Source organism: Ovis canadensis, chromosome 14 (genome assembly GCF_042477335.2).
Source record: "Ovis canadensis isolate MfBH-ARS-UI-01 breed Bighorn chromosome 14, ARS-UI_OviCan_v2, whole genome shotgun sequence".
In the NCBI taxonomy this organism is placed as follows: Eukaryota; Metazoa; Chordata; class Mammalia; order Artiodactyla; family Bovidae; genus Ovis; species Ovis canadensis.
In genome coordinates this window covers 77171620-77190476 of record NC_091258.1, presented here as the reverse complement: position 1 = coordinate 77190476, position 18857 = coordinate 77171620, and the positions used below count along the sequence as shown (strand labels likewise).

Here is an 18857-nt window from a genome sequence, read left to right as displayed (position 1 = left end):
AAGAACTCTTTTACCAAGAAATGTCAGGATTGCTTAAAGTGAAGACATTCTGGGGCTCCTGTGTTGCTACTGTCACTGTTTTCATTTTCCCCCTAATTATCCTTTTTTTTTTTTTTTTTTTTTTTGGCATCTAGGTGCAGGGAGCAGATGTCATAATCTTCATTTTTCTGAATGTTCACAGTGTAAACATGAATCCCAGTTATCCCCATATATCTTCTTTTAAAAAAATATTTGAATGTTAGCATTTGATGCCCACATTCTTCAGAATCTGAATTCTTCAACCAACTACAGAAGATGGGTTTACCTGGATCATGGGTGTATTTCTGCTGTGTGGCACCAATGCCTGGTACAGAGTAGGTGCTCTGCAATAATTTATGAACTGACTGAAGATGAGAAGTAAATTCCATTTCTGGAGGGGACTGGGAAAATAAAGTTCTGAGTACTAGTTTAGCCAGACTGTCCAGGGCTGATTCAGAACAAGAACCTGGGCCCCACCCTCAAGAGCAGGTGGTCAGACTGGGCAGAAAGAGAAAGAGCTGAGACTTCAGGTCTGGGCTGAGATGCCTCCTTAGCCCTGCCTGGAGACATGGGCGCTGGGTCCATGGAGGGCCCGCCCCCTGCTTCGAGTCCACGGCCGTGGGAACCCGAGGGGTGGTGGCAGCCCCCCAGTGACCACATCCTGTTTGTCCTCTAGGGCCCCGTGGTCTCCTCATCTGTACAGGGCGGGGGCAGGAGCAGCTGGGCGGTCAGAGCTGCAGACATCCTCTCTGAGCTTCCATCCGCTCTGAGCTTCTCCTCCTTGGCCAGATGTGCAGGGCAGGGAGGGGACCACAGGAGGGCACGGGACTCCCACCCTGCCCCCAGTTCATGGGAACCTCATGTTTCGGGCAGCTGGAGGGGCCAGGGAACCTGATGGGGAGAGAATCAGCCCAAGCTTTTGGTGTCAAATCTCTCACTTCCAGGGCTGAGTATGGGCCAAAGGACCCCGATCCATGCAGGTGTGTTCTCCAGGGTCTCCTGGGACCCATATCTCACTTGAGTCCGAGCAACTTGGTGGGGGGATAAGGTTGCGACACTGGGATTCTAGAGTGATGCTGGTGAAACCTGGAAGGGCTCCTGAGCTGAGCTGGGGAGTGAGGGGTGGGGAAGTCCTGGGACTCAGCCTCTGACTTCCTTCCAGAGACCTTCCACAAACTCACCATCTGGGCTGAGACTCTGGGGCAGCTCAGGGTGCCCATGTGAATACACCATATGCAGGGTTGGAATGTGAGAGTGAGCACACAGACCATCAGGGAGTATGCTGCAGTTGGCCTGCACTATTTGGAGAAGGAAATGGCAATGCTTTCCAGTATTCTTTCCTGGAAAATCCCATGAGCTTTGGAGCCTGCCAGTCTACAGTCCATAGGGTTACAAGGAGTCAGAGATGACTGAGTGACTTCATATTCTTTCATTTCATTTTAAAATTTATTTATTTTACTGTTTCTATTTTTATCTCATCAAATACATATTTTATTGAAGTGTAGTTGACTTACAGTGTTTCAGGTGCACAGCAAGATGATTTTCAGTTATACAAACACGTGTACATTATTTTTCAGAATATTTTTTATTTTAGGTTATTACAAGATATTGACTATAGTTCCCTGTGCTATACAGTAAATCTTTGTTGCTTGTTGCATATCTTTTTTTAAATTAGAAATCTAGCATTGTATTCATTCTTCTATTTTTAAATTTATGGTATATTCTACGTCAGTGTTATGGTACACTGATAGTGAAAGCTTGATGCCAAAATCCCACCATGTCCACGTTAAAAGTAAATGGAAAACAATGGCAATGTTAACTGAGGGAGGAAATCCTGAATCACATTATGTTACTGGTGGGCTTTCCTGGTGATTCAGATGATAAAGAATCTTCCTGCAACGCAGTACCAGGGTCCAGCCCTGGTGGATCCAGGACATTCGAAGCAGGGATGGCGTCGGCGAGGAGAGATTTATTTGTTCAGAGATATAAAGAGAGATTAGGAAAGAATAGTGTAGTGGAGGCAAAGAAGGCAATGGCACCCCACTCCAGTACTCTTGCCTGGAAAATCCCATGGATGGAGGAGCCTGGTAGGCTGCAGACCATGGGGTCGCTAAGAGTCAGACACGACTGAGCGACTTCACTTTCACTTTTCACTTTCCCACATTGGAGAAGGAAATGGCAACCCACTGCAGTGTTCTTGCCTGGAGAATCCCAGGGTCGGGGGAGCCTGGTGGACTGCCGTCTATGGGGTCGCACAGAGTCAGACACGACTGAAGTGACTTAGCAGTGTAGTGGAGAAAATAGAGGAGAAAAGAGGCTGTATTCCTTGGTTTACATAGAAAGCCAATAAAACCCCAAGACAAGGGACTTGCACCATCTATGTAGGCCGCAGGTGCTCGCTTGAATAGTGGAGGGTACCCCACCTTGGGCTCCCTCTCGCGTGAGTCTTAGAAGCCCAGGCAAATAAGTAGACACTGCGAGGCTCTATGCCCCAGATGGGAATCAGCCTCAAAAGGGAGACTATGAAAAGAACGACATGGGGGAGCCAAGCATCAGCGCAAGACCCACAACTTTATTTTCAAAGGCAGCTTATATACACCAAGTATAAAGCTCTCAATTAACTTTTTCCAGAAAAAGGTGGTGGGGGGACAGCCCCCTGTTAATGTCAGAGGAGTTCCTGAAAGCCATAATATAGTAAGGCAGATAGATTTTGGTTTGGGGGTAGATGCTCGAGTAGGTCCAGGGAGGTTCCCTTGAGATCCAACTCGCCTTTGCCTGTTGGGTCTCTTCCAAGTTGTACATAAACAAATAATGGAATATGCAGAGTTATGCAGGGGCAGCAGTCCCGACCCTTATTGAGACCAGGCTTTCCTTTTGCATACCTTCCCGTATACAAAAGGTCTCAGGTGATTTACATTATCTTCTGGCCAAGAAGCCTGTTAACATTTTTATGGCTCTTTTCCTAGATAAATGTCTATCAACCGGAAAACTCATTTTCCCTTAAAGTGTTTTTACTTTAATTTGCATCACCCTCAAAGTACTAAATAAAGTTATATTCCTGTAGAACAAAGGTGCAGTGGGTTATAACAAAGAAAGTACTTAACTCAAAGATCTAATGTTGCTAATGCCAGGGCTACTACCTTTTTTTTTTCTACATACCAACTATATCAACAAACAAAAGATATGAAAACTTGGCAGCAAGTATTGGCTCAACATGAAACCCTTAATCAGTTCTATTCTAATGATTTTGACTCTTTGGAAGGACCTACATTCCTAGAATTTTTAAAGCTTCCTGTGCCTCTCAGGTCGGGAGGCTGTAGACAATCACATGCCTAGCTGTAAGAGTCTGGATAAACCTGTCAGGCAGGCTAGAAAGCCATCAGAGGGGTTTTTGGATTGAAACACTCTTATTGTGCCCAGGAGACTTATTATCTAGAAGCTCTAAATTCACTTTTTCCAGAAAAATGTAGTGGAGGGACAGCCCCCTCTTAATGTCAGAGGACTTGGTGAAAGGCATGATATAGTAAAGCCGACAGATTCTGGTTTTGGAGTAGATGCTCAAGTACATCCAGGGAGGTTCCCTGAAGATCTGACTCACCTTTTCCTGTCTGGTCTCTTCCTCATGACCTTTGCCATGGGCAGGATTCCTCGTGCTGGCTCCCAGCAATGCAGGGGACCTGAGTTCGATCCCTAGGTTGGGAAGATCTCCAGGAGAAGGAAACAGCAACCCACTCCAGCATGCTTTCTTGGAGAACCCCCATGGACAGAGGAGCCTGGCAGGTTGCAGCCCAGTTCAGTTCAGTTCAGTCGCTCAGTAGTATTCCACTCTTTGCGACCCCATCAATCGCAGCACACCAGGCCTCCCTGTTCATCACCATCTCCCGGAGTTCACTCAGACTCTCGTCCATCGAGTCCGTGATGCCATCCAGCCATCTCATCCTCGGTCATCCCCTTCTCCTCCTGCCCACAATCCCTCCCAGCATCAGAGTCTTTTACAATAACTCAACACTTCGCATGAGGTGGCCAAAGTACTGGAGCTTCAGCTTTAGCATCATTCCTTCCAAAGAAATCCCAAGGTTGACTTCCTTCAGAATGGACTGGTTGGATCTCCTTGCAGGCCAAGGGACCCTCAAAAGTCTTCTCCAAGACCACAGTTCAAATGCATCACTTGTTTGGCACTCAGCCTTCTTCACAGTCCAACTCTCACATCCATACATGACCATTGGAAAAACCATAGCCTTGACAAGACCTTAGTTGGCAAAGTAATGTCTCTGCTTTTGAATATATTATCTAGGTTGGGGATAACTTTTCTTCCAAGGAGTAAGCGTCTTTTAATTTCATGGCTGCAATCACCATCTGCAGTGATTTTGGAGCCCCAAAAAATAAAGTCAGCCACTGTTTCCACTGTTTCCCCATCTATTTCCCATGAAGTGATGGGACCGGATGCCATGATCTTCGTTTTCTGAATGTTGAGCTTTAAGCCAACTTTTTCACTCTCCTCTTTCACTTTCATCAAGAGGCTTTTTAGCTCCTCTTCACTTTCTGCCATAAGGGTGGTGTCATCTGCATATCTGAGGTTATTGATATTTCTCCTGGCAGTCTTGATTCCAGCTTGTGCTTCTTCCAGCCCAGCGTTTCTCATGATGTACTCTGCATAGAAGTTAAAGAAGCAGGGTGACAATGTACAACCTTGACGGACTCCTTTTCCTATTTGGAACCAGTCTGTTGTTCCATGTCCAGTTCCAACTGTTGCTTCCTGACCTGCATACAGATTCTCAAGAGGCAGGTTAGGTGGTCTGGTATTCGCATCCCTTTCAGAATTTTCCACAGTTTATTGTGATCAACACAGTCAAAGGCTTTGGCATAGTCAATAAAGCAGAAATAGATGTTTTTCTGGAACACTCTTGCTTTTTCCATGATCCAGCGGATGTTGGCAATTTGATCTCTGGTTCCTCTGCCTTTACTAAAACCACCTTGAACATCAGGGAGTTCACAGTTCATGTATTGCTGAAGCCTGCCTTGGAGAATTTTGAGCATTACTTTACTAGCATGTGAGATGAGTGCAATTGTGCAATAGTTTGAGCATTCTTTGCATTGTCTTTCTTTGGAATTGGAATGAAAACTGACCTTTTCCAGTCCTGTGGCTACTGCTGAGTTTTCCAAATTTGCTGGCCTATTGAGTGCAGCACTTTCACAGCATCATCTTTCAGGATTTGAAACAGCTCAACTGGAATTCCATCACCTCCACTAGCTTTGTTCGTAGTGATGCTTTCCAAGGCCCACTTGATTTCACATTCCAAGATGTTTGGCTCTAGATTAGTGATCACATCATGATGATTATCTGGGTTGTGAAGATCTTTTTTGTACAGTTCTTCTGGGTATTCTTGCCACCTCTTCTTAATATCTTCTGCTTCTGTTAGGTCCAGACCATTTCTGTCCTTTATCGAGCCCATCTTTGCATGAAATGTTCCCTTGGTATCTCCAATTTTCTTGAAGAGATCTCTAGTCTTTCCCATTCTGTTGCTTTCCTCTATTTCTTTGCATCGATTGCTGAAGAAGGCTTTCTTATCTCTTCTTGCTATTCCTTGGAACTCTGCATTCAGATGCTTATAGCTTTCCTTTTCTCCTTTGCTTTTCACCTCTCTCCTTTTCACAGCTATTTGTAAGGCCTCCCCAGACAGCCATTTTGCTTTTTTCCATTTCTTTTCCATGGGGATGGCTTTATCCCTGTCTCCTGTGCAATGTCCTAAACCTCATTCCATACTACATCAGGTAGTCTATCTATCAGATCTAGGCCCTTAAATCTATTTCTCACTTCCACTGTATAATCATAAGAGATTTGATTTAGGTCATACCTGAATGGTCTAGCGGTTTTCCCTACATTCTTCAGTTTGAGTCTGATTTTGGCAATAAGGAGTTCATTATCTGAGCCACAGTCAGGTCCTGGTCTTGTTTTTGTTGGCTGTATAGAGCTCTCCATCTTTGGCTGCACAGAATATAATCAATCTGATTTCGGTGTTGACCATCTGATGATGTCCATGCGTAGAGTCTTCTCTTGTGTTGTTGGAAGAGGGTGTTTGCTATGACCAGTGCATTGTCTTGGCAAAACTCTATTAGTCTTTTCCCTGCTTCATTCTGCATTCCCAGGCCAAATTTGCCTGTTACTCCAGGTGTTTCTTGACTTCCTACTTTTGCATTCCAGTCCCCTATAATGAAAAGGACATCTTTTTTTGGTGTTAGTTCTAAAAGATCTTGTAGGTCTTCATAGAACCGTTCAGCTTCAGCTTCTTCAGCATTACTGGTTGGGGCATAGACTTGGATAACTGTGATATTGAATGGTTTGCCTTGGAGATGAACAGAGATCATTCTGTTGTTTTTGAGATTGCATCCAAGTACTGCGTTTTGGACTCTTTTGTTGACCATGATGGCTACTCTATTTCTTCTGAGGCATTCCTGCCCGCAATAGTAGATATAATGGTCATCTGAGTTAAATTCACCCATTCCGGTCCATTTTAGTTTGCTGATTCCTAGAATGTCGACGTTCACCCTTGCCATCTCTTGTTTGACCACTTCCAATTTGGCTTGATTCATGGACCTGACATTCCAGGTTCCTACGAAATATTGCTCTTTACAGCATCGGATCTTGCTTCTATAGCCAGTCACACCCACAGCTGGGTATTGTTTTTGCTTTGGCTCCATCCCTTCATTCTTTCTGGAGTTATTTCTCCACTGATCTCCAGTAGCATATTGGGCACCTAATGACCTGGGGAGTTCCTCTCTCAGTATCCTATCATTTTGCCTTTTCATACTGCTCATGGGGTTCTCAAGGCAAGAATACTGAAGTGGCTTGCCATTCCCTTCTCCAGTGGACCACGCTTTGTCAGACCTCTCCACCATGACCTGCCCATCTTGGGTTGCCCCGGAGGCATGGCTTGGTTTCATTGAGTTAGACAAAGCTGTGTCCTAGTGTGATTAGATTGACTAGTTTTCTGTGAGTATGGTTTCAGTGTGTGTCTGCCCTCTGATGCCCTCTTGCAACACATACCATCTTACTTGGGTTTCTCTTACCTTGGGCGTGGGGTATCTCTTCACGGCTGCTCCAGCAAAGCACAGCTGCTGCTCCTTACCTTGGACGAGGGGTATCTCCTTTCCGCCGCCATTCCTGACCTTGAATGTGGGATAGCTACTCTAGGCCCTCCTGCGCCTGTGTAGCCACTGCTCCTTGGGTTGCTCCTCCCTGCCACTGGCCCTGGCCTCGGGCTCAGCAGTCCAGGGGATCACAAAGAGTCAGACATGGCTGAGGGCCTAAACTTTCTCAAGTCTCTGAACTTGAAAGGTATAACACTTTCCCATTCGTATAGAGATAAAAAGTGGCAGAACAGACAGAACCTTTTGTCTTGTCAGCGGCTTAAAGGGACATTATGACCAGGCCTGCATGGACAGCTTCAAGAACAAAGGATTCCAGAATCAAAAGATTTCCACAGTGGAAGGGAGATAAGTATAGCTATGGCTGATCCATGTTGATGTGTGGCAGATGCCATCTCAGTATTGCAATTGTCCTTAAATTAAAAATAATTAAATAAGGGGAAAAAAAGCTTGCAACAGGACTTCCCTGGTGGTCCAGTGGTTGGGAATCCGCCTGCCCATGTGGAGGACACGGGCCCGATCCCAGGACCGAGAAGATTCCACATGCCTCGGGGCAGTTAAACCCATGGGCTACAAGCCCATGTGCCTAGAGCGGGTGTTCCACAACAAGAGAAGCCATGGCAATGTGACACCCTGCACCACAGCAAAGAGCTGCCCCCTTCCGACACCTAAAGAAAGCCTGTGCGCAGCGACAAAGACCCAGCACAACCATTAATTAGTTAATTAAAACATTGCAACAACCAGATACACCTCCTCCTCTTTTAGTGTGTGTGTGTAAGTGTGAAAGTGTGAGTTCACACGCGGGTATTTAATCTGTATTGGACTCTCTTCCCCTTGGTATTTTCTTCCCCAAGGGCTAGGGTTATTTTACATTCAGTAAACACTGTTTGAACATCTGTCTCGCTCCCCAAAAAGCCCATCTAACTCAAGTAAGATGATTCTTTGGGGCACAATTTCACTATCTCATTGGTCTGCTGGCTTTCCAAATAAAGTCACTATTCCTTTCCTGAAAACCTCATCACACTGTCCCTTGACAAGCAGTGTGAGGTTGGATTCAGAGCACATTCAAGAGACATCAGCAGAGCTGTCATTCATTTTAGACAGAATTCATAGATGTCACTCTCACAGTTGACATCTGTGGTTTAAAAGAAGATATGCAGATGGTGAACAGGCTTATGAAAAGATGCTCAGCATTGCTAATTAGTAGGAAAGGCAAATCGACAGTGCAAGGAGGTACCACCTCATACCGATCATAATGGCCATCATTAGACAGTTGATGAATAATAGATGCTGGAGAGCATGTGGAGAAGAGAGAAACCCTCTTACATTTTTCAGGGAGTGAAAACTGGTGCAGCCACTGTGGAAAACAGTATGCAAGTTTCTCAAAAAACCAAAAACAGACTTTCCTTAAGATCCAACAATTCGAGTCCTGAGCATATATCTGATAAAAAACTATAACTTGAAAAGACTGATGCACCCCTATGTTCACAGCAGCAAAACTTACAATAGCCAAGACATGGGAACAGCCTAATTGTCCATCGAGAGATGAATGGATAAAGAAGATGTATCTGCTTATACACACAGAGAATGGAACACCACTCAGACATTTAGAAAATGGAATCATGCCATTAGCAGCAGCATGGATGAACCTGGAGATTAACATATTAATGGAAGGAGACAAAAAGAGAAAGACAATTTTCATGGAATATCACCTGTATGTGGAATCTAAAAGAGCATATCAATGAAACAGGAAGAGACTCACAGACATAGAGAACAGGCTTGTGGTTGCCAAGGAGGGAAGGACTGGGAGCTTGGGATGAGCAGATGAAATCTCTTTACACATAGAATGGATAAAGAATGAGGTCTTAACTATGGCACAGGTGTTCTAGTCAGTATCTTGCCATAAATCATAATGGAAAAGAATATATATGTCAAGCTGAATCAATTTGATGTATGGCAGAAATGAACTATACTTCAATACACTTTTTTATTTATAAAAATTAGTGGTTTATATATCTGCAATGAAACATTACATGGCAGTAAAAATGCACAAACTGAAATGACAAAGAATACAGATCAATTCTGAAACATGATATTAAGTAAATAAAAGGACATTTTAAGAAGGGTGAGCATCACTAATATTAACAACCCCCACCCACAGCAAAATGGTGTGAAATTGCTGCCTTTACTGAGGTTCTTTCCTGTCTATGAACAACAGCTGAACTGGGTGTGTGTCTGCCCTTGGCCTCCTGAAACAGCTGGCCATTAGTTCCCAGTTTGGAGTTGATTGTTGTGGACACGCCCCTCACTCAAGCATTCTGGAGCTTGGAAGTCTCTCCTTGACATATTTTGTGTTCATCTGAGTATCTAGGAAGCAAGGTGGTCCACCTTTTCAGGCAGATCAAATCCCCCTCCCCAAAAAACACCACAGTCACCTTTACACACGTTATCTTTGTGTACATGTGTGGTCCTTGGATTGGGAAGGGAGGAAGAGAGAGAGACAGAGAGAGTGTTGTGTGTGCAAAGTCTCCACTCACAGTCACGAACTAGTTTCAGATGAAGAAGAGTCAGAGAAAGACAAAAATCACATGATACCGCTTAATTGTAACTTCTGAAAAAATGAACTTATTTACAAAACAGACTTACAGAGAATGAACTTATGGTTACCAGGGGGGATAGTGTCAGGGTGAGGTTTGATTGGAAGTTTCGGATTGACATATACACCCGATTATATCTTAATGGATGATCAAGGACCTACTGTGTAAAACAGAGAATTCTACTCAATATTCTGTAACTACCTAAATGGGAAAAGAATCGAAAAGCAATAGATGCATGTATCTGTACAACTGAATCACTTTGTGAACATCTGAAACTAACAGAGTTAGTTAGTTACTTAATCACATATATTACAATGTAGAATACTGTAAGATTTTCAAAGAGCCATAATACGCATGTCTGTTCCTCTCATAAGAATGCAGAATCAAAGTCTCTATTAATGAGTTTTTAATTGGCAACCTGCCCTGAGCCTGAAACATGACGTGGGTACATATGATTTCTCTTCTGCAAAGCGTTAACGTTAATGAGATTTATCATGAGCTTGGGGAAAGCATCCTGCATGGTATACACTGAAGCACAGTTACTACTTCCTAAAGGCAGCAAGATCTGTTTGAATCCTCTTAGGTTTACAGTGTTTAGGGAAACAAATGTGATGCTCAGGTCATGAGGTGTGCTCAGTGATGCGGCTCAGGTCAGACTTCCATCCCTGGCATGAGAAGAGGCTAGCCATCTTCCCATGTGACATGAGCCAGACTGACTGTACCAACAGTACCAGCCGCCTTCAGCATCCTGTGACTCTGTCAGCTTTGCTTAGTTCTGCCTCCCGTCTCACAGAAGCAGAGCCATGTGCCCCACACTCCTCAGCCTCCTGAGTCTTGGTGAGTCTGGAAAGACAGAGTCAGGAAGGGTTATGGGGGAAAACAGGGGGTCCTCACACCACTGATCAGGTTCCCTGGATGAGGGTGCAAGGAATGTGGGGTCCATCAGAACAAGCCATCTCTGACGGGTTTTCCTCCTAGGATTCTGTGTGAGTCTGAGGATCTGGGCAGCCATGGGTGAGTCCTCCCATCCCTTATTTCTCTGTTGAACAGAGCAGTTGGGGCTGATGCAGAGGACAATGTGGGTCTGGGGTCAGAACACTGTGAGTACAGTGAGAGCCGCGTGTCCTGTGGATCCCAGGTCCTCCTACTGGCCTTGATACTCATCTTCACTCTCCCCAGAATTTAGGCCAGCTCTGGACTCTGCACCTGAAGGGACAGTGTGAAGTTTGGCAGCTGAGACCTGGGCCCACTGAGAGCCATTTCAATCATGAGAGGGGAGCAAGAGGCTGCACCCCACAGACCCCTCTATGACAAGGTGGCTCCTGGCCTCTCCATCCAGCCTTAACAACAAGATCTGCAGGAGCACCCACTAGAGCTGACCCCAGGAAGGGTCTGGACATCAGGCAGGGCCACATTTGATGTAGGTTACCTAACAAAGGAGCGAGGGTCAAGGTTTACCTCCTTCTTTGCAGGCAAGTGGCTTTCTCACTGCTTAGTTGTGTTAGTGTTAGTCGCTCTGTCTTGTCCGACCCTTTGTGACCCCACAGACTGTAGCTCAGCAGGCTCCTCTATGCATTGGATTCTCCAGGCAAGAATGCAGGAGTGGGTTGCCATTTCCTTGGCCGAGAGATCTTGCCAGCTCAGAGACTGCTCTCCTGCATTGCAGGAAGACTCTTTACCATTTGAGCTACAACAAATGCAACAGGGAAATCCTTTCCTTTCTTGTCCAGGCATCAATTTTTGGTGATGTTTTCTCTTGCCTGCATTGTGCAGCTTGCAGGATCTTAGTTCCCTGATCAGGGTTTCAACTTGGGCCCTCGGCAGAGAAAGTGCTGAGTCCTAACCACTGGACAGCCAGGAAATCCCCAGTGTTTTGTGTTTTGAGAGAAAGTTTCTCAACATTTTGTTAACCCAAGGAGTGATTCTTCTAAGAATCACGTCAGAGAATCGTATTCTTAGAACTTCAAGATGTCTGTCCTGGGTTGACCATGTCACTCTCTGTCCCCAGGCCCCAGGTGTCCCTGAGCATTAGGGTGATGCACTTTAGGGGAGGAGAGTTGGAAGAATTGAAGGGGAAGCACCCACGAGGGCAGTGGGGAGAGGAGATAATTCTTATTTTTCTCTCAAAGCTTGTGTCTCCTTCTTTCCTAGGTGAATATGAGAAGCCCTGTTTGTCAGCCTGGTCAAGCCCCGTGGTTCCCTTAGGACAGATGTGACTCTTTGGTGCCACTCTAATCCTCCATTGTGATATTCAGACCATTGAAAAGAGATGGGACCAGTTTGCCCAAGCTCCAGGGACAACATTTCAACACCTTCACCCTGGCTTGGTGACCACAGAACATGCTGGGTCCTACACGTGTTCTGGATTCTTCAGGTCTCTCTCTGTGTGGTCTGATGCCAGTGACCCCCCTGCAGATTGTGGTCACAGGTAGGAGGGGTGCAGCCCAGCCCGGGACAGCCGTGCCTGCAGGCAATCCTACCCTAGGTCGACGTGCCCTTGCAGCCAAAGACGTCCTCAGGATTCCCAGCCAGAACCAAACCAAGGAAAGAGAACCAAGTCTGAGAGTTTAAACTTAGGGTGTTGAATAGAGGTATGCGTTCCCCTGGCTCAGGAAGGAGGAGCCTCCCTAGGCATTAGTTAGACAAGATGCTGCCACTGCCTGCCAACTGGGAGGCTGAGGGTGGACCCAGATCCAGCACCTGCCACCCAGGAGGAAGTGCTAATTCCATATGAAGGAGCTAGGGTCCAGTTAAGACCAGGCCAGCCCAGGAATGTATCCACAGGCATGAAGAGGGGGTCACAGGTGGGGACATGTTCACTTTTTTCTCCACCTCCTTCCCAAACTCCTGTCAATCATCATCCACATTCTAGGAGATGAATGTGAAGGGAGCCAGGTAGGTATTATACCTAGTATGTATTATACCAGAGAAGCAGACCCACCCCAGCACCCCCCCCCCATGCATAATAGGGATGGGATGAAGGTAGGAGCGTTGCAACCCACTCCAGTATTCTCAACTGGAGAATCCCATGGACAGAGGAGCATGGTGGGCTACAGCCCATGGGGCCCCACAGAGTCAGACACAGCTGAAGGGACTGAGTGTGTATGCATGAAGCTGAGAGCAGATCCAACAGCTAAAGAGCTTAGAATAAACACAGAGGAGGCTGGAGTTCTTGAGCAAAGACAAACAGAAAAGCATGAGCCAGAGCCCGAGAACAAGGCTAAAGAAAATGCAACATAACAGAAGGGAAGGGTAATTGGCTTTGCTGCTTCATGGCAAGGTTTTTCACACCTTTAGATGTGGGGTGGGGGGGGGGCGCCAAGGTGTGGTGACTCACTGAAGCTCACACCCTGTTTGCTCCTAGGTGTGTCCACAAAACCCTCCATCTCAGCCCACCCCAGCCCCCTCGTGCATGTGGGAGAGAATATGACACTCCGCTTTCACTCAGCGATGCAGCTTGACAAATTTATCCTGCAGAAAAAAAGCAGCACAGGGCGTTTCCCGACACGTGGAGGGACGTTCACTGGTGGGCATGCCCCAGCTGACTTTTTCGTTGGCCCCATGACTTTGGCGAGTGTGGGCATCTACAGATGCTATGGCTATCTCAGACACTCCCCCTATGAGTGGTCAGCCCCCAGCGACCCCGTGGACATCATCATCGCAGGTGAGTGTGACCAGACCAGTCCCTTCTGCTCTCCGTGTCACAGAAGGTCTGGTGTCCAGTCCAGCATCAGGACCGGGAGAGAATGACAGGCGTGCAGAGACATTCACAGACTCGGGAGAGGGAACAATGCAGAGAGAGGAGGTGTGAACACAGAATGGAAAAGAGAACAGGGTACCTGCTGTGTTGTAAGGAGACGCAGAAGGTGACAGAGCGAAGGAGCAAGAATGTGAAAGAACGACCAATGGAGAAAAATGTACCAGAGCAGGGACGTGGGCAGTTTCCTGCTCAGGCAGCCAGCGATTGTTGGTTCAGGGGTTGGTTTCCCGCTTTCATGTGGTACCTGACGCCCTGCAGTCCAGCCCCTGGGTGATCGACATGGAGGTTGGCATCTTGAAGTTGCTCAGCCTCTTGGTTTAACTCGTCCTTCTGTACAAAGAGTGGGGAGTGGTCCCTCCAACCCTCCCACTGAGGAGTCCCTTCCAGCCCCTGGGGGTAGGCAGGGCAGTGCTGAACACACCCTCAAGAAAGAGGTGATCAAAGATCGAATGAGATTCTGGCAATTTCCACTCCATAATCTCTTCTTCTGGGTCAATGCCATGTTTTCTGATGGTCCCAGCAGTAGTTAGTAGTCTGTTTGTTTAGTTAGTAGTCCATTTATTTCAAGAGAACGGCACATCTGGTTGATTATTAAAATTTATTTTATCTTACTTATGTTTGTTGAAGTCTAGTTGAATTCAGATGTTGTTAATTCCTGTTGGATAACAGAGTGATTTAGTTATTCATATACATATATTCTTTCTTTAAAAAAGGACATTAAATGACAATCCATTTTAAAAATTATTAATTTGTTCAAGAGGATTTTAAATGACACCCCATTTTTACAGTTATTTCTGAAATTTTCCGTGTGCCGGGTATCCCTTGCTGTGATCTTTCTCTCCTGGCGGTGGGCGGCCTTCTCACTGCAGTGCCTCTCTTGTTGCACACTTCTGGCTTTAGTCCTATACTTAGGACTAGAGTTACTTTGTGCTCTTAGATCAAGGTCTCCTCCTTCCAGGTCGATCCAAGAAACCCTCTCTCTCAGCCCAGGGGGGCCCCGTGGTGAGGTCAGGAGAGAATGTGACCTTGGTCTGCAGGTCCAAGAGCGCCTTTGACCAGTTCCATCTGCTCAGGGAGAGGGGGAACCTTGGGCGCCTGCATGCTGGAGTGCGGGGCCCCGGTGGAGCACTCCAGGCAGAGTTCCCTCTGGGTCCTGGGACTCCAGCCCACAGCAGGGTCTACAGGTGCTACGGCTCCTTCACTCGCTCTCCCTACTCGTGGTCAGACTCCAGCGACCCACTGTTCCTGTCTGTCACAGGTGAGGAGCCTCTTCCTGGCCCCTGCTTTGTTCTTCCTGTTCAGTCGCTATGTTGTGTCCAACTCTCTGCCACCCTGTGGACTGCAGGACGACAGACTCCTCTGTCCTTCACTATCTCCTCCTCATGGATCACAGCCTTGTAGTGGTGAAGGGGCCTTCTTACCTCAGGGAAGCTATGAGCCAGTCGTGCAGGGCCACCCAAGCTGATGGGTCATAGTGAAGAGTCCTGACTAAAGGTCATCCCCTGGAGGAGGAAATGGCAATCCATTCCAGTATTCTTGCCTGGATAACCCATGAAGAGTCCCATGTTTACAATACACTAAATCTCATTGTGGTGGTCAAGAAGGCCATTTGGCTTTTTCCATATCTTACTGTATCACTGAGCTCCTTCTCAAGGTCTTCATGGTGGTGTCAGGAGACCTTAGGGCTTCTGGAGAAACGGAGGCAATGAGAACCAGAGAGGAAGAGAGATGGTAGATGGCATTTCAACCCTCTTCCACCTCCTGTATGGATGCTCCACAGCAGAGTCCTATCTATCCAGGCAAAAAAGAAAAGGGTCAGGGTAGACCTAGGAGGAGGAGAGGCTGGGCTCATTCGAGAGGATCCGAGATTGCATTGTACCCTTGCTCTTAGTGTTTTCCCGTTAGCACCTCTGACATACAGGTGATTTTCCAATTAAGGAGCATTGATACTCATTCCTGGTGCAGAGAGGATGTCTCTTGCTTACAGCTGTCTTTCATTGTCAGACATATCCTTCCCACCTCCTTCCACCTTCTCTTCTCCAGGATTGAGGGTCTACTCAACACATTCATCGTGAGGGACCACAAGCTCTCCCCTCTGCTATCAGTGCTCTGAGGGATGACAGAGTCAAGGACAGGCAGTAGGTCAACTTTCCAGAAACAAGAGTCTTCCTTTGGTGGGGCAAGGAAGGTTACTGTTCACCCCTTCTGACTTTCTCCCCCTGGGAACCACTACAAGTACTTGCCTGTCAAGCATGGAGCCACACACCACAGAAGGTAAGCAAGATGGTCTCCTTTCTCAGCAAATTTCTGAGAAGACAGAGGATTTCTGTGTAAGTGTTGGTTCTACCACTTCCCAGCTCTGTGACTTTGGGCTCCTAAACGTCCCTGTCATGTCAGCATTTGAGATCATGGTCTGCATTAAAGCCAGAGGGGGCATTGAGTTTCTGATCTTCTGGGACTCGGAATTTCTAAATTAAACAAACCAGACAGAGCGACTTGACCCCATGCTTAAGGTAGCTGCTCACCCTCGATCCACCAGCATCTTTGGGGAAGGACGGGGGACAAGCAGAAGATTTTAGGGAGCACCTTCAGTATGCGCTATTCCTCTGCTAGTGTTTATGAACTAAACATTCCACAGTTCAGTAATAGAAGTGTTGTGTCTTCTTGAGGATTCCATTCGAGGTCTATGTGGATGGAGGGGGAAATGTATGGAGGATTAAAGCAGCCCCCATTCATGCAAAATCCCCATGCCTTGTCATACGGGCAGCAGAGAAAAACTGCATGGGAGCCCGGGGGACCTGGTTTCAGACCTCTGCTGGTCTTGCATGGCCTCCTTACTCCATCCACTGCTAGCATCTCTCCTGGATGCTTTGGTGCCTCCTGGGAAGTGGAGACCATACTGATCAGGTTGAGAGCTGCTGACACACTTTGACACAAGGATACAAGAACTCCTGCGTGTAGGGGCAGGGTGTATGCAACGAATAACCAGATCTTCTTCCGTTGGCTTGTTGGCAGCAGCACGGCTTCCTCAAGGCCACTCCAGCCAGCTGCACCTTCTCCTTAGGCTCTCCGTAGCCTTCATCTATAGCAGCATCTTCCTCGCTGTTCTTGTCTGTCACTGGTTACCCATAAAGTAAGTATGAAGAGCCAAACTGTTGCTGGTATTCTACCCACAATCGTAAGTCTGAAGGAGGGAAGCACAGCGTCATCTGACCCAGGGGGAGGTGGGCTCATAGCAGAGAATGGCGTTTTCACTCCCTGTAGGTTAAAAACTGATTTCCATTGTTGTAATCCCTGAGGGAATATCTTCCAGAGGACGATGGAACCATGTTCTTTTTATGAAAATATGTGTTAATTTATTCTTAGCTGCATCAGGTCTCAGGTGCAGCATGGGGGATCCTCATTCGTGCAGTTCAAGGCTCCAGAACTCGTGGGCTCAGCAGTTGCAGCATTGAGATAGTTGCTTCAAGGCATGTGGGATCTCAGTTCTCCCAGCAGCGATAAAACCCACACTCTCTGAACTGGAAGGTTGACTCTTAATCCTTGGGCCACCAGGGACATTCTAAGCCCTGTTCTTCCCTTCAAACACAGCCATCTCTTTTCCCCTTTATGATCTTGGGAATCTGCTGATATGCATCAGAGAATAATCCATAATAGAAGGATGGGATCCGTGGGTTTGCACAGTCTACTGAGAGAGTCCATCAGTGATGGATTGTAAATGGGATGGGTGTATTGTTTCTTTTTTTAACTTAGTGGAGTAGACAATCTCAACACCTGGAGCACACCCCTGCCTTTTTCTGGCTTTGATGTCCACATCAAAGATACGCAGATTTGGAATAACTGCCTCCACCCCAAAGAGCCTTGACTCTCTTCCATTCTCAGATGTTTCCTTCATGGAAGGAGAGCCCAAGGAAGACAGAACAGTGAATGGCGAGGTGGATCCTCCCAGCCAAACCCTTGCAAAGCCCGAGCTCCTGCAATGCCCAATGCCCCAGCCTTCAAAAATCACATGTCATTCCATCATTCACGTCTTCTTCCTCTCCAGACCCACCAGCAGAGGACGTGATAATCGTCCACTTGAACCATGGGACCCTCTCTGAGAGACAGTTCACTCCCACTCCCCTGAGCCTTATGCACCTCTCCACCGAGCCCAGTATCTATGAGGAATTCGATGTAAACCAAGTCCATGCTGAGCCCTGACCTGGCCCCATCCTTTGAGCACACAGAGTGTTATAAATGAAGAGCTACATCTCTGTTTAAAGGGGTTCCTCCGTGGGCACTCCTTCTCCTCCTCCAAAGCAGCCCAGCAGCTCTGAGGTGAACAGTGGAGTCCAAGAATTATAGGATCGTCTTCAAAAATACCACCACCTCTTAGTAATCCCCTGGCTATTCTAATACTCTATTTTAACAATCTATCCTTTTGAGAGAAGGTATTCTGATCAATTGCACATACAGGGTAGGTTACCATGATCATCCTACTTTTTCAAAATTTCTAGTAAAGCATAAAAATTTGCAAGTTGAGTCTTCAAATTATTCAGTTTAAAATAAAATAAAGCCAATTAAAAAAAAAACCTCTGTTCAGTAATAGTTAACAAAAATGAACTTGTTTATAAGACAGAAACAGACTTGTAGACTTGGAAAACAAACTTAGAGTTACAGAGGGGAAGGATGGGGGGAGAGATAGATTGGAAGTTTAAGACTGACATGTGCACACTGCTATATTTAAAACAAAATGCTTTCCATGAAACAACAGTCAAAGCAATGCATGTTGGCCAAAGGAAGATGAAGTAAATTCTGTTTGAGATATCCAGGGTGCTGCCACTTGCCACATGAGGCTGCGTGTGTGCCTGCTAAGGCGATTAAGCCATGTCCAACTCTTTGTGACCCCATGGATGGTGTGTAGCTCACTAGGCTCCTCTGTGCATGGGATTCTCCAGGCAAGAATTCTGGAGTGGGTTGCCATTCCCTTCTCGAGGGATCTTCTTGACCCAGGGATCAAACCCTCGTCTCTCATGTCTCTTGCATTGGCAGGCAGATTCTTTACCACTGAGCCATCGGGGAAGCCCCTTCAACCTTTTCCCAGCCATGTGCCCTGAGGGTGCTAGGGTTCCAGGGGTAGAAACAGGACAACAAGATCCCCCTAGTCTGGATCTGTACAGGCTGATAAAGTACTTACCCAGCCACGCAGTACAGACAATGACTCTGCACGTATATGAAGTAAAGCATTCGGTTCTTCAGTCACACCCACCACATTTCAAGTGCTCAGTAGCGTCATGTGGCCAGGTGCCATGGTGTGGACAGAGCAGATGTTTAAAAAGTCCCGTCACCACAGAGAA

The 18857-nt window shown here is 46.6% G+C and overlaps 1 pseudogene; it reads left to right on the top strand.

Annotated features, from left to right (window-relative positions):
• Positions 1-10564: 10564 nt before the first annotated feature.
• On the top strand, positions 10565-18053 carry LOC138419311 (putative killer cell immunoglobulin-like receptor like protein KIR3DP1; annotated as a pseudogene).
• The last annotated feature ends 804 nt before the right edge of the window (positions 18054-18857 follow it).